We start from the raw sequence: 15,343 nt of genomic DNA, 5'->3' as shown, positions 1-15,343 counted from the left end.
AAAATGGAATATCTGAAAACAATATATTGGTGAGACGAGGTGGCCGAGAGGTTAAGGCGATGGACTACTAATCCATTGTGCTCTGCACGCGTGGGTTCGAATCCCATCCTCGTCGTTACTGTATTACACGTTTGATGCTGATGCACTTTCCAAGCATTTCACTGAATCTTACTTGAAATACAATTTCGTGAAAATTGCACTGGTGTTGCTGGTCTGTGCCCCTGCATTGCTCATATCTTGGTAAAATTAAAATATTCCAAGAAATTTCTCAACCCACCTTGAATGAAAGTGGAGATGAGATCGTGAATCGGAGATTGAGGACCCTCTCTTCCTTCCATTGAGATTGGCACCGAATGAAAAGACCAGAGGCAAATGATTAGGGAACAGGAACATAAATTTCTCCTTTGGAATTTCAAAAATATTTATCAAACTTAAAGACGAGATTTTCTGTTTTTGGGTCTTTGGTTGAGAGATAAATAATGCGCGAGAAATCCTCGTTCTTTTCAGCATTCTCTCATGGGATCTGAAGCCCCAGTTTAACATCTTACTAGAAGGACGGCACTGCCGACAGTGCAGCACTACCTCAGTACTGCCCTGGAGTGTCAGCCTGGATTATGCACTCAAGTCTCTGGAGTGAGGCTTGAGTATGCTGCCGCTGAGCCACGGCTGACACCTAAACTCAGTTCATTTGGCTGGAGTAAAATGACGGAGATAATGGGAAAAATGATAATGGAGTAAATTTTCAACTTGGTGTCCAAGATTAAACCGGGCATCGTTTTAGAAACAGCCCGATTTATGTTGCCATATATTTCATAAGCTTTGAAAATCAGGCCTGTCGAAAATGGGCGGGGTCGCGGTCAGTTGCGAATCATTCTGGGTCTGTTTAAACCGCGAGTGCTCACAGCCCCGGATCATTCTGTGTCTGTTTGAAATGGCAGAGCTCACAATCTCGGATCATGCCGTTTTTTTAGAAGCAGAGCGATTTCAGCTTTGATGACCGAGTTGTTGAGTTTAACAAAATGCGCCAGGGCTCGTGCGGGATTTGAACCCGGGACCTCTCGCATTTTAATCGTGAAATGCCCAAAACGAGAATCATACCACTAGACCAACGAGCCGCCGATGTCATTTCCCATTTGCATTGAGTTTCACTGCGCTGGTGCGAATCCAGCTCACAGAGGACCTGTTAATACAGTTGAAATATTTTTATCTTTTCCTCAATCCACTTCTTTTTTCGAACAGTTTCCTTGAACCTGCTCACAATTCGCCCCATAAAAAGAGATTCAGCGGCATCAGCGGCCGCATAGACTAATGGATTAGGCATCTGACTTCTGTTGCAAATTCTTCAGTTATCAGAAGATTGAAGGTTCAAGTCCTACAAAGGTCTTTTAATTATCTGGGCGACACTTTTTATATTCTGAATCTGGCGTGAAACCGGCCATTTTTGACAGTCCCTCATCTGAAGTAACGGAAGGCCTGTTGCTTACATTAAGCTGATTGTACATTTTCAACATTGTAGATCTGTGTGCACGGGCAGGATAAGCGGTGAAGTTGAATTTCTTTCAGGGTAGTTCTAATTAGATGTAAAAAGCAAGAAATTGAATATCTGAAAGCAATATGTTGGTGAGACGAGGTGGCCGAGAGGTTAAGTCGATGGACTGCTAATTCATTGTGCTCTGCACGCGTGGGTTCGAATCCCATCCTCGTCGTTACTGTATTACACGTTTGATGCTGATGCACTTTCCAAGCATTTCACTGAATCTTACTTGAAATACAATTTCGTGAAAATTGCACTGGTGTTGCTGGTCTGTGCCCCTGCATTGCTCATATCTTGGTAAAATTAAAATATTCCAAGAAATTTCTCAACCCACCTTGAATGAAAGTGGAGATGAGATCGTGAATCGGAGATTGAGAACCCTCTCTTCCTTCTTCCTTCCTTTGAGATTGGCACCGAATGAAAAGACTAGCGGCAACAGAGCCAAATGATTAGGGAACAGGAACATAAATTTCTCCTCTGGAATTTCAAAAATATTTATCAAACTTAAAGACGAGATTTTCTGTTTTTGGGTCTTTGGTTGAGAGATAAATAATGCGCGAGAAATCCTCGTTCTTTTCAGCATTCTCTCATGGGATCTGAAGCCCCAGTTTAACATCTTACTAGAAGGACGGCACTGCCGACAGTGCAGCACTACCTCAGTACTGCCCTGGAGTGTCAGCCTGGATTATGCACTCAAGTCTCTGGAGTGAGGCTTGAGTATGCTGCCGCTGAGCCACGGCTGACACCTAAACTCAGTTCATTTGGCTGGAGTAAAATGACGGAGATAATGGGAAAAATGATAATGGAGTAAATTTTCAACTTGGTGTCCAAGATTAAACCGGGCATCGTTTTAGAAACAGCCCGATTTATGTTGCCATAGATTTCATAAGCTTTGAAAATCAGGCCTGTCGAAAATGGGCGGGGTCGCGGTCAGTTGCGAATCATTCTGGGTCTGTTTAAACCGCGAGTGCTCACAGCCCCGGATCATTCTGTGTCTGTTTGAAATGGCAGAGCTCACAATCTCGGATCATGCCGTTTTTTTAGAAGCAGAGCGATTTCAGCTTTGATGACCGAGTTGTAGAGTTTAACAAAATGTGCCAGGGCTCGTCCGGGATTTGAACCCGGGACCTCTCGCATTTTAATCGTGAAATGCCCAAAGCGAGAATCATACCCCTAGACCAACGAGCCGCCGATGTCATTTCCCATTTGCATTGAGTTTCACTGCGCTGGTGCGAATCCAGCTCACAGAGGACCTGTTAATACAGTTGAAATATTTTTATCTTTTCCTCAATCCACTTCTTTTTTCGAGCAGTTTCCTTGAACCTGCTCACAATTCGCCCCATAAAAAGAGATTCAGCGGCATCAGCGGCCGCATAGACTAATGCATTAGGCATCTGACTTCTGTTGCAAATTCTTCAGTTATCAGAAGATTGAAGGTTCAAGTCCTACAAAGGTCTTTTAATTATCTGGGCGACACTTTTTATATTCTGAATCTGGCGTGAAACCGGCCATTTTTGACAGTCCCTCATCTGAAGTAACGGAAGGCCTGTTGCTTACATTAAGCTGATTGTACATTTTCAACATTGTAGATCTGTGTGCACGGGCAGGATAAGCGGTGAAGTTGAATTTCTTTCAGGGTAGTTCTAATTAGATGTAAAAAGCAAGAAATGGAATGTCTGAAAGCAGTGTATTGGTGAGACGAGGTGGTCGAGCGGTTAAGGCGATGGACTGCTAATCCATTGTGCTCTGCAGGCGTGGGTTCGAATCCCATCCTCGTCGTTACTGTATTACACGTTTGATGCTGATGCACTTTCCATGCATTTCACTGAATCTTACTTGAAATACAATTTCGTGAAAATTGCACTGGTGTTGCTGGTCTGTGCCCCTGCATTGCTCATATCTTGGTAAATTAAATTTTTCCAAGAAATTTCTCAACCCACCTTGAATGAAAGTGGAGATGAGATCGTGAATCGGAGATTGAGTAACCCTCTCTTCCTTCTTCCTTCCTTTGAGATTGGCACCGAATGAAAAGACTAGCGGCAACAGAGGCAAATGATTAGGGAACAGGAACATAAGTTTCTCCTTTGGAATTTCAAAAATATTTATCAAACTTAAAGACGAGATTTTCTGTTTTTGGGTCTTTGGTTGAGAGATAAATAATGCGCGAGAAATCCTCGTTCTTTTCAGCATTCTCTCATGGGATCTGAAGCCCCAGTTTAACATCTTACTAGAAGGACGGCACTGCCGACAGTGCAGCACTCCCTCAGTACTGCCCTGGAGTGTCAGCCTGGATTATGCACTCAAGTCTCTGGAGTGAGGCTTGAGTATGCTGCCGCTGAGCCACGGCTGACACCTAAACTCAGTTCGTTTGGCTGGAGTAAAATGACGGAGATAATGGGAAAAATGATAATGGAGTAAATTTTCAACTTGGTGTCCAAGATTAAACCGGGCATCGTTTTAGAAACAGCCCGATTTATGTTGCCATAGATTTCATAAGCTTTGAAAATCAGGCCTGTCGAAAATGGGCGGGGTCGCGGTCAGTTGCGAATCATTCTGGGTCTGTTTAAACCGCGAGTGCTCACAGCCCCGGATCATTCTGTGTCTGTTTGAAATGTCACAGCTCATAATCTCGGATCATGCCGTTTTTTTAGAAGCAGAGCGATTTCAGCTTTGATGACCGAGTTGTTGAGTTTAACAAAATGCGCCAGGGCTCGTCCGGGATTTGAACCCGGGACCTCTCGCATTTTAATCGTGAAATGCCCAAAGCGAGAATCATACCCCTAGACCAACGAGCCGCCGATGTGATTTCCCATTTGCATTGAGTTTCACTGCGCTGGTGCGAATCCAGCTCACAGAGGACCTGTTAATACAGTTGAAATATTTTTATCTTTTCCTCAATCCACTTCTTTTTTCGAACAGTTTCCTTGAACCTGCTCACAATTCGCCCCATAAAAAGAGATTCAGCGGCATCAGCGGCCGCATAGACTAATGGATTAGGCATCTGACTTCTGTTGCAAATTCTTCAGTTATCAGAAGATTGAAGGTTCCAGTCCTACAAAGGTCTTTTAATTATCTGGGCGACACTTTTTATATTCTGAATCTGGCGTGAAACCGGCCATTTTTGACAGTCCCTCATCTGAAGTAACGGAAGGCCTGTTGCTTACATTAAGCTGATTGTACATTTTCAACATTGTAGATCTGTGTGCACGGGCAGGATAAGCGGTGAAGTTGAATTTCTTTCAGGGTAGTTCTAATTAGATGTAAAAAGCAAGAAATGGAATATCTGAAAGCAGTATATTGGTGAGACGAGGTGGCCGAGAGGTTAAGGCGATGGACTGCTAATACATTGTGCTCTGCACGCGTGGGTTCGAATCCCATCCTCGTCGTTACTGTCTTATACGTTTGATGCTGATGCACTTTCCAAGCATTTCACTGAATCTTACTTGAAATACAATTTCGTGAAAATTGCACTGGTGTTGCTTGTCTGTGCCCCTGCATTGCTGATATCTTGTTAAAATTAAAATATTCCAAGAAATTTCTCAACCCACCTGTGGAGATGAGATCGTGAATCGGAGATTGAGAACCCTCTCTTCCTTCTTCCTTCCTTTGAGATTGGCACCGAATGAAAAGACTAGCGGCAACAGAGGCAAATGATTAGGGAACAGGAACATAAGTTTCTCCTTTGGAATTTCAAAAATATTTATCAAACTTAAAGACGAGATTTTCTGTTTTTGGGTCTTTGGTTGAGAGATAAATAATGCGCGAGAAATCCTCGTTCTTTTCAGCATTCTCTCATGGGATCTGAAGCCCCAGTTTAACATCTTACTAGAAGGACGGCACTGCCGACAGTGCAGCACTCCCTCAGTACTGCCCTGGAGTGTCAGCCTGGATTATGCACTCAAGTCTCTGGAGTGAGGCTTGAGTATGCTGCCGCTGAGCCACGGCTGACACCTAAACTCAGTTCATTTGGCTGGAGTAAAATGACGGAGATAATGGGAAAAATGATAATGGAGTAAATTTTCAAGTTGGTGTCCAAGATTAAACCGGGCATCGTTTTAGAAACAGCCCGATTTATGTTGCCATAGATTTCATAAGCTTTGAAAATCAGGCCTGTCGAAAATGGGCGGGGTCGCGGTCAGTTGCGAATCATTCTGGGTCTGTTTAAACCGCGAGTGCTCACAGCCCCGGATCATTCTGTGTCTGTTTGAAATGGCACAGCTCATAATCTCGGATCATGCCGTTTTTTTAGAAGCAGAGCGATTTCAGCTTTGATGACCGAGTTGTTGAGTTTAACAAAATGCGCCAGGGCTCGTCCGGGATTTGAACCCGGGACCTCTCGCATTTTAATCGTGAAATGCCCAAAGCGAGAATCATAACCCTAGACCAACGAGCCGCCGATGTGATTTCCCATTTGCATTGAGTTTCACTGCGCTGGTGCGAATCCAGCTCACAGAGGACCTGTTAATACAGTTGAAATATTTTTATCTTTTCCTCAATCCACTTCTTTTTTCGAACAGTTTCCTTGAACCTGCTCACAATTCGCCCCATAAAAAGAGATTCAGCGGCATCAGCGGCCGCATAGACTAATGGATTAGGCATCTGACTTCTGTTGCAAATTCTTCAGTTATCAGAAGATTGAAGGTTCAAGTCCTACAAAGGTCTTTTAATTATCTGGGCGACACTTTTTATATTCTGAATCTGGCGTGAAACCGGCCATTTTTGACAGTCCCTCATCTGAAGTAACGGAAGGCCTGTTGCTTACATTAAGCTGATTGTACATTTTCAACATTGTAGATCTGTGTGCACGGGCAGGATAAGCGGTGAAGTTGAATTTCTTTCAGGGTAGTTCTAATTAGATGTAAAAAGCAAGAAATGGAATATCTGAAAGCAGTGTATTGGTGAGACGAGGTGGCCGAGAGGTTAAGGCGATGGACTGCTAATCCATTGTGCTTTGCACGCGTGGGTTCGAATCCCATCCTCGTCGTTACTGTATTACACGTTTGATGCTGATGCACTTTCCAAGCATTTCACTGAATCTTACTTGAAATACAATTTCGTGAAAATTGCACTGGTGTTGCTGGTCTGTGCCCCTGCATTGCTGATATCTTGTTAAAATTAAAATATTCCAAGAAATTTCTCAACCCACCTGTGGAGATGAGATCGTGAATCGGAGATTGAGTAACCCTCTCTTCCTTCTTCCTTCCTTTGAGATTGGCACCGAATGAAAAGACTAGCGGCAACAGAGGCAAATGATTAGGGAACAGGAACATAAGTTTCTCCTTTGGAATTTCAAAAATATTTATCAAACTTAAAGACGAGATTTTCTGTTTTTGGGTCTTTGGTTGAGAGATAAATAATGCGCGAGAAATCCTCGTTCTTTTCAGCATTCTCTCATGGGATCTGAAGCCCCAGTTTAACATCTTACTAGAAGGACGGCACTGCCGACAGTGCAGCACTCCCTCAGTACTGCCCTGGAGTGTCAGCCTGGATTATGCACTCAAGTCTCTGGAGTGAGGCTTGAGTATGCTGCCGCTGAGCCACGGCTGACACCTAAACTCAGTTCGTTTGGCTGGAGTAAAATGACGGAGATAATGGGAAAAATGATAATGGAGTAAATTTTCAACTTGGTGTCCAAGATTAAACCGGGCATCATTTTAGAAACAGCCCGATTTATGTTGCCATAGATTTCATAAGCTTTGAAAATCAGGCCTGTCGAAAATGGGCGGGGTCGCGGTCAGTTGCGAATCATTCTGGGTCTGTTTAAACCGCGAGTGCTCACAGCCCCGGATCATTCTGTGTCTGTTTGAAATGGCACAGCTCATAATCTCGGATCATGCCGTTTTTTTAGAAGCAGAGCGATTTCAGCTTTGATGACCGAGTTGTTGAGTTTAACAAAATGCGCCAGGGCTCGTCCGGGATTTGAACCCGGGACCTCTCGCATTTTAATCGTGAAATGCCCAAAGCGAGAATCATACCCCTAGACCAACGAGCCGCCGATGTGATTTCCCATTTGCATTGAGTTTCACTGCGCTGGTGCGAATCCAGCTCACAGAGGACCTGTTAATACAGTTGAAATATTTTTATCTTTTCCTCAATCCACTTCTTTTTTCGAACAGTTTCCTTGAACCTGCTCACAATTCGCCCCATAAAAAGAGATTCAGCGGCATCAGCGGCCGCATAGACTAATGGATTAGGCATCTGACTTCTGTTGCAAATTCTTCAGTTATCAGAAGATTGAAGGTTCAAGTCCTACAAAGGTCTTTTAATTATCTGGGCGACACTTTTTATATTCTGAATCTGGCGTGAAACCGGCCATTTTTGACAGTCCCTCATCTGAAGTAACGGAAGGCCTGTTGCTTACATTAAGCTGATTGTACATTTTCAACATTGTAGATCTGTGTGCACGGGCAGGATAAGCGGTGAAGTTGAATTTCTTTCAGGGTAGTTCTAATTAGATGTAAAAAGCAAGAAATGGAATATCTGAAAGCAGTGTATTGGTGAGACGAGGTGGCCGAGAGGTTAAGGCGATGGACTGCTTATCCATTGTGCTCTGCACGCGTGGGTTCGAATCCCATCCTCGTCGTTACTGTATTACACGTTTGATGCTGATGCACTTTCCAAGCATTTCACTGAATCTTACTTGAAATACAATTTCGTGAAAATTGCACTGGTGTTGCTGGTCTGTGCCCCTGCATTGCTGATATCTTGTTAAAATTAAAATATTCCAAGAAATTTCTCAACCCACCTGTGGAGATGAGATCGTGAATCGGAGATTGAGTAACCCTCTCTTCCTTCTTCCTTCCTTTGAGATTGGCACCGAATGAAAAGACTAGCGGCAACAGAGGCAAATGATTAGGGAACAGGAACATAAGTTTCTCCTTTGGAATTTCAAAAATATTTATCAAATTTAAAGACGAGATTTTCTGTTTTTGGGTCTTTGGTTGAGAGATAAATAATGCGCGAGAAATCCTCGTTCTTTTCAGCATTCTCTCATGGGATCTGAAGCACCAGTTTAACATCTTACTAGAAGGACGGCACTGCCGACAGTGCAGCACTCCCTCAGTACTGCCCTGGAGTGTCAGCCTGGATTATGCACTCAAGTCTCTGGAGTGAGGCTTGAGTATGCTGCCGCTGAGCCACGGCTGACACCTAAACTCAGTTCATTTGGCTGGAGTAAAATGACGGAGATAATGGGAAAAATGATAATGGAGTAAATTTTCAAGTTGGTGTCCAAGATTAAACCGGGCATCGTTTTAGAAACAGCCCGATTTATGTTGCCATAGATTTCATAAGCTTTGAAAATCAGGCCTGTCGAAAATGGGCGGGGTCGCGGTCAGTTGCGAATCATTCTGGGTCTGTTTAAACCGCGAGTGCTCACAGCCCCGGATCATTCTGTGTCTGTTTGAAATGTCACAGCTCATAATCTCGGATCATGCCGTTTTTTTAGAAGCAGAGCGATTTCAGCTTTGATGACCGAGTTGTTGAGTTTAACAAAATGCGCCAGGGCTCGTCCGGGATTTGAACCCGGGACCTCTCGCATTTTAATCGTGAAATGCCCAAAGCGAGAATCATACCCCTAGACCAACGAGCCGCCGATGTGATTTCCCATTTGCATTGAGTTTCACTGCGCTGGTGCGAATCCAGCTCACAGAGGACCTGTTAATACAGTTGAAATATTTTTATCTTTTCCTCAATCCACTTCTTTTTTCGAACAGTTTCCTTGAACCTGCTCACAATTCGCCCCATAAAAAGAGATTCAGCGGCATCAGCGGCCGCATAGACTAATGGATTAGGCATCTGACTTCTGTTGCAAATTCTTCAGTTATCAGAAGATTGAAGGTTCCAGTCCTACAAAGGTCTTTTAATTATCTGGGCGACACTTTTTATATTCTGAATCTGGCGTGAAACCGGCCATTTTTGACAGTCCCTCATCTGAAGTAACGGAAGGCCTGTTGCTTACATTAAGCTGATTGTACATTTTCAACATTGTAGATCTGTGTGCACGGGCAGGATAAGCGGTGAAGTTGAATTTCTTTCAGGGTAGTTCTAATTAGATGTAAAAAGCAAGAAATGGAATATCTGAAAGCAGTATATTGGTGAGACGAGGTGGCCGAGAGGTTAAGGCGATGGACTGCTAATACATTGTGCTCTGCACGCGTGGGTTCGAATCCCATCCTCGTCGTTACTGTCTTATACGTTTGATGCTGATGCACTTTCCAAGCATTTCACTGAATCTTACTTGAAATACAATTTCGTGAAAATTGCACTGGTGTTGCTTGTCTGTGCCCCTGCATTGCTGATATCTTGTTAAAATTAAAATATTCCAAGAAATTTCTCAACCCACCTGTGGAGATGAGATCGTGAATCGGAGATTGAGAACCCTCTCTTCCTTCTTCCTTCCTTTGAGATTGGCACCGAATGAAAAGACTAGCGGCAACAGAGGCAAATGATTAGGGAACAGGAACATAAGTTTCTCCTTTGGAATTTCAAAAATATTTATCAAACTTAAAGACGAGATTTTCTGTTTTTGGGTCTTTGGTTGAGAGATAAATAATGCGCGAGAAATCCTCGTTCTTTTCAGCATTCTCTCATGGGATCTGAAGCACCAGTTTAACATCTTACTAGAAGGACGGCACTGCCGACAGTGCAGCACTCCCTCAGTACTGCCCTGGAGTGTCAGCCTGGATTATGCACTCAAGTCTCTGGAGTGAGGCTTGAGTATGCTGCCGCTGAGCCACGGCTGACACCTAAACTCAGTTCATTTGGCTGGAGTAAAATGACGGAGATAATGGGAAAAATGATAATGGAGTAAATTTTCAAGTTGGTGTCCAAGATTAAACCGGGCATCGTTTTAGAAACAGCCCGATTTATGTTGCCATAGATTTCATAAGCTTTGAAAATCAGGCCTGTCGAAAATGGGCGGGGTCGCGGTCAGTTGCGAATCATTCTGGGTCTGTTTAAACCGCGAGTGCTCACAGCCCCGGATCATTCTGTGTCTGTTTGAAATGGCACAGCTCATAATCTCGGATCATGCCGTTTTTTTAGAAGCAGAGCGATTTCAGCTTTGATGACCGAGTTGTTGAGTTTAACAAAATGCGCCAGGGCTCGTCCGGGATTTGAACCCGGGACCTCTCGCATTTTAATCGTGAAATGCCCAAAGCGAGAATCATAACCCTAGACCAACGAGCCGCCGATGTAATTTCCCATTTGCATTGAGTTTCACTGCGCTGGTGCGAATCCAGCTCACAGAGGACCTGTTAATACAGTTGAAATATTTTTATCTTTTCCTCAATCCACTTCTTTTTTCGAACAGTTTCCTTGAACCTGCTCACAATTCGCCCCATAAAAAGAGATTCAGCGGCATCAGCGGCCGCATAGACTAATGGATTAGGCATCTGACTTCTGTTGCAAATTCTTCAGTTATCAGAAGATTGAAGGTTCAAGTCCTACAAAGGTCTTTTAATTATCTGGGCGACACTTTTTATATTCTGAATCTGGCGTGAAACCGGCCATTTTTCACAGTCCCTCATCTGAAGTAACGGAAGGCCTGTTGCTTACATTAAGCTGATTGTACATTTTCAACATTGTAGATCTGTGTGCACGGGCAGGATAAGCGGTGAAGTTGAATTTCTTTCAGGGTAGTTCTAATTAGATGTAAAAAGCAAGAAATGGAATATCTGAAAGCAGTGTATTGGTGAGACGAGGTGGCCGAGAGGTTAAGGCGATGGACTGCTAATCCATTGTGCTTTGCACGCGTGGGTTCGAATCCCATCCTCGTCGTTACTGTATTACACGTTTGATGCTGATGCACTTTCCAAGCATTTCACTGAATCTTACTTGAAATACAATTTCGTGAAAATTGCACTGGTGTTGCTGGTCTGTGCCCCTGCATTGCTGATATCTTGTTAAAATTAAAATATTCCAAGAAATTTCTCAACCCACCTGTGGAGATGAGATCGTGAATCGGAGATTGAGTAACCCTCTCTTCCTTCTTCCTTCCTTTGAGATTGGCACCGAATGAAAAGACTAGCGGCAACAGAGGCAAATGATTAGGGAACAGGAACATAAGTTTCTCCTTTGGAATTTCAAAAATATTTATCAAACTTAAAGACGAGATTTTCTGTTTTTGGGTCTTTGGTTGAGAGATAAATAATGCGCGAGAAATCCTCGTTCTTTTCAGCATTCTCTCATGGGATCTGAAGCCCCAGTTTAACATCTTACTAGAAGGACGGCACTGCCGACAGTGCAGCACTCCCTCAGTACTGCCCTGGAGTGTCAGCCTGGATTATGCACTCAAGTCTCTGGAGTGAGGCTTGAGTATGCTGCCGCTGAGCCACGGCTGACACCTAAACTCAGTTCGTTTGGCTGGAGTAAAATGACGGAGATAATGGGAAAAATGATAATGGAGTAAATTTTCAACTTGGTGTCCAAGATTAAACCGGGCATCATTTTAGAAACAGCCCGATTTATGTTGCCATAGATTTCATAAGCTTTGAAAATCAGGCCTGTCGAAAATGGGCGGGGTCGCGGTCAGTTGCGAATCATTCTGGGTCTGTTTAAACCGCGAGTGCTCACAGCCCCGGATCATTCTGTGTCTGTTTGAAATGGCAGAGCTCACAATCTCGGATCATGCCGTTTTTTTAGAAGCAGAGCGATTTCAGCTTTGATGACCGAGTTGTTGAGTTTAACAAAATGCGCCAGGGCTCGTCCGGGATTTGAACCCGGGACCTCTCGCATTTTAATCGTGAAATGCCCAAAGCGAGAATCATACCCCTGGACCAACGAGCCGCCGATGTCATTTCCCATTTGCATTGAGTTTCACTGCGCTGGTGCGAATCCAGCTCACAGAGGACCTGTTAATACAGTTGAAATATTTTTATCTTTTCCTCAATCCACTTCTTTTTTCGAGCAGTTTCCTTGAACCTGCTCACAATTCGCCCCATAAAAAGAGATTTAGCGGCATCAGCGGCCGCATGGACTAATGGATTAGGCATCTGACTTCTGTTGCATAATTCTTCAGTTATCAGAAGATTGAAGGTTCAAGTCCTACAAAGGTCTTTTAATTATCTGGGCGACACTTTTTATATTCTGAATCTGGCGTGAAACCGGCCATTTTTGACAGTCCCTCATCTGAAGTAACGGAAGGCCTGTTGCTTACATTAAGCTGATTGTACATTTTCAACATTGTAGATCTGTGTGCACGGGCAGGATAAGCGGTGAAGTTGAATTTCTTTCAGGATAGTTCTAATTAGATGTAAAAAGCAAGAAATGGAATATCTGAAAGCAGTATATTGGTGAACCGAGGTGGCCGAGACGTTAAGGCGATGGACTGCTAATCTATTGTGCTCTGCACGCGTGGGTTCGAATCCCATCCTCGTCGTTACTGTATTGCACGTTTGATGCTGATGCACTTTCCAAGCATTTCACTGAATCTTACTTGAAATGCAATTTCGTGAAAATTGCGCTGGTGTTGCTGGTCTGTGCCCCTGCATTGCTCATATCTAATTAAAATATTCCAAGAAATTTCTCAACCCACCTTGAATGAAAGTGGAGATGAGATCGTGAATCGGAGATTGAGAACCCTTCTTCCTTCCTTTGAGATTGGCACCGAATGAAAAGACTAGCGGCAACAGAGGCAAATGATTAGGGAACAGGAACATAAGTTTCTCCTTTGGAATTTCAAAAATATTTATCAAACTTAAAGACGAGATTTTCTGTTTTTGGGTCTTTGGTTGAGAGATAAATAATGCGCGAGAAATCCTCGTTCTTTTCAGCATTCTCTCATGGGATCTGAAGCCCCAGTTTAACATCTTACTAGAAGGACGGCACTGCCGACAGTGCAGCACTCCCTCAGTACTGCCCTGGAGTGTCAGCCTGGATTATGCACTCAAGTCTCTGGAGTGAGGCTTGAGTATGCTGCCGCTGAGCCACGGCTGACACCTAAACTCAGTTCGTTTGGCTGGAGTAAAATGACGGAGATAATGGGAAAAATGATAATGGAGTAAATTTTCAACTTGGTGTCCAAGATTAAACCGGGCATCGTTTTAGAAACAGCCCGATTTATGTTGCCATAGATTTCATAAGCTTTGAAAATCAGGCCTGTCGAAAATGGGCGGGGTCGCGGTCAGTTGCGAATCATTCTGGGTCTGTTTAAACCGCGAGTGCTCACAGCCCCGGATCATTCTGTGTCTGTTTGAAATGGCACAGCTCATAATCTCGGATCATGCCGTTTTTTTAGAAGCAGAGCGATTTCAGCTTTGATGACCGAGTTGTTGAGTTTAACAAAATGCGCCAGGGCTCGTCCGGGATTTGAACCCGGGACCTCTCGCATTTTAATCGTGAAATGCCCAAAGCGAGAATCATACCCCTAGACCAACGAGCCGCCGATGTCATTTCCCATTTGCATTGAGTTTCACTGCGCTGGTGCGAATCCAGCTCACAGAGGACCTGTTAATACAGTTGAAATATTTTTATCTTTTCCTCAATCCACTTCTTTTTTCGAGCAGTTTCCTTGAACCTGCTCACAATTCGCCCCATTAAAAGAGATTCAGCGGCATCAGCGGCCGCATAGACTAATGGATTAGGCATCTGACTTCTGTTGCAAATTCTTCAGTTATCAGAAGATTGAAGGTTCAAGTCCTACAAAGGTCTTTTAATTATCTGGGCGACACTTTTTATATTCTGAATCTGGCGTGAAACCGGCCATTTTTGACAGTCCCTCATCTGAAGTAACGGAAGGCCTGTTGCTTACATTAAGCTGATTGTACATTTTCAACATTGTAGATCTGTGTGCACGGGCAGGATAAGCGGTGAAGTTGAATTTCTTTCAGGGTAGTTCTAATTAGATGTAAAAAGCAAGAAATGGAATATCTGAAAGCAGTGTATTGGTGAGACGAGGTGGCCGAGAGGTTAAGGCGATGGGCTGCTAATCCATTGTGCTCTGCACGCGTGGGTTCGAATCCCATCGTCGTCGTTACTGTATTACACGTTTGATGCTGATGCACTTTCCAAGCATTTCACTGAATCTTACTTGAAATACAATTTCGTGAAAATTGCACTGGTGTTGCTGGTCTGTGCCCCTGCATTGCTCATATCTTGTTAAAATTAAAATATTCCAAGAAATTTCTCAACCCACCTTGAATGAAAGTGGAGATGAGATCGTGAATCGCAGATTGAGAACCCCTTCTTCCTTCCTTTGAGATTGGCACCGAATGAAAAGACTAGCGGCAACAGAGGCAAATGATTAGGGAACAGGAACATAAATTTCTCCTTTGGAATTTCAAAAATATTTATCAAACTTAAAGACGAGATTTTCTGTTTTTGGGTCTTTGGTTGAGAGATAAATAATGCGCGAGAAATCCTCGTTCTTTTCAGCATTCTCTCATGGGATCTGAAGCCCCAGTTTAACATCTTACTAGAAGGACGGCACTGCCGACAGTGCAGCACTCCCTCAGTACTGCCCTGGAGTGTCAGCCTGGATTATGCACTCAAGTCTCTGGAGTGAGGCTTGAGTATGCTGCCGCTGAGCCACGGCTGACACCTAAACTCAGTTCATTTGGCTGGAGTAAAATGACGGAGATAATGGGAAAAATGATAATGGAGTAAATTTTCAACTTGGTGTCCAAGATTAAACCGGGCATCGTTTTAGAAACAGCCCGATTTATGTTGCCATAGTTTTCATAAGCTTTGAAAATCAGGCCTGTCTATAATGGGCGGGGTCGCGGTCAGTTGCGAATCATTCTTGGTCTGTTTAAACCGCGAGTGCTCACAGTCCCGGATCATTCTGTGTCTGTTTGAAATGGCAGAGCT

General features: G+C 43.7%; 10 non-coding genes across 10 annotated transcripts; 5 read left to right on the top strand and 5 right to left on the bottom strand.

The window, feature by feature from the left end:
* The first annotated feature begins 33 nt into the window (after positions 1-33).
* Positions 34-115, top strand: trnas-acu (transfer RNA serine (anticodon ACU)). The gene has a single exon. It is a non-coding gene; the product is annotated as a tRNA-Ser (tRNA).
* Positions 116-2,634: 2,519 nt separating this feature from the next.
* Positions 2,635-2,722, bottom strand: trnap-ugg (transfer RNA proline (anticodon UGG)). Its single transcript is given in 2 exon segments — positions 2,635-2,670; positions 2,687-2,722. It is a non-coding gene; the product is annotated as a tRNA-Pro (tRNA).
* Positions 2,723-3,231: 509 nt separating this feature from the next.
* On the top strand, positions 3,232-3,313 carry trnas-gcu (transfer RNA serine (anticodon GCU)). Its single transcript has one exon. It is a non-coding gene; the product is annotated as a tRNA-Ser (tRNA).
* Positions 3,314-4,241: 928 nt separating this feature from the next.
* trnap-ugg (transfer RNA proline (anticodon UGG)) lies at positions 4,242-4,329 on the bottom strand. The gene is given in 2 exon segments: positions 4,242-4,277; positions 4,294-4,329. It is a non-coding gene; the product is annotated as a tRNA-Pro (tRNA).
* A 2,107-nt stretch (positions 4,330-6,436) lies between these two features.
* Positions 6,437-6,518, top strand: trnas-gcu (transfer RNA serine (anticodon GCU)). Its single transcript has one exon. It is a non-coding gene; the product is annotated as a tRNA-Ser (tRNA).
* Positions 6,519-7,438: 920 nt separating this feature from the next.
* trnap-ugg (transfer RNA proline (anticodon UGG)) lies at positions 7,439-7,526 on the bottom strand. Its single transcript is given in 2 exon segments — positions 7,439-7,474; positions 7,491-7,526. It is a non-coding gene; the product is annotated as a tRNA-Pro (tRNA).
* Positions 7,527-8,035: 509 nt separating this feature from the next.
* trnas-gcu (transfer RNA serine (anticodon GCU)) lies at positions 8,036-8,117 on the top strand. Its single transcript has one exon. It is a non-coding gene; the product is annotated as a tRNA-Ser (tRNA).
* Positions 8,118-9,037: 920 nt separating this feature from the next.
* trnap-ugg (transfer RNA proline (anticodon UGG)) lies at positions 9,038-9,125 on the bottom strand. The gene is given in 2 exon segments: positions 9,038-9,073; positions 9,090-9,125. It is a non-coding gene; the product is annotated as a tRNA-Pro (tRNA).
* A 2,107-nt stretch (positions 9,126-11,232) lies between these two features.
* Positions 11,233-11,314, top strand: trnas-gcu (transfer RNA serine (anticodon GCU)). The gene has a single exon. It is a non-coding gene; the product is annotated as a tRNA-Ser (tRNA).
* Positions 11,315-13,828: 2,514 nt separating this feature from the next.
* trnap-ugg (transfer RNA proline (anticodon UGG)) lies at positions 13,829-13,916 on the bottom strand. The gene is given in 2 exon segments: positions 13,829-13,864; positions 13,881-13,916. It is a non-coding gene; the product is annotated as a tRNA-Pro (tRNA).
* Between the last annotated feature and the right edge of the window lie 1,427 nt (positions 13,917-15,343).

Source organism: Somniosus microcephalus, unplaced genomic scaffold, assembly GCF_052327205.1.
Source record: "Somniosus microcephalus isolate GS21.2 unplaced genomic scaffold, FLI_Smic_1.0 unresolved_chr1, whole genome shotgun sequence".
NCBI lineage: Eukaryota > Metazoa > Chordata > Chondrichthyes > Squaliformes > Somniosidae > Somniosus > Somniosus microcephalus.
This window is presented reverse-complemented; position numbering and strand designations above follow the sequence as displayed.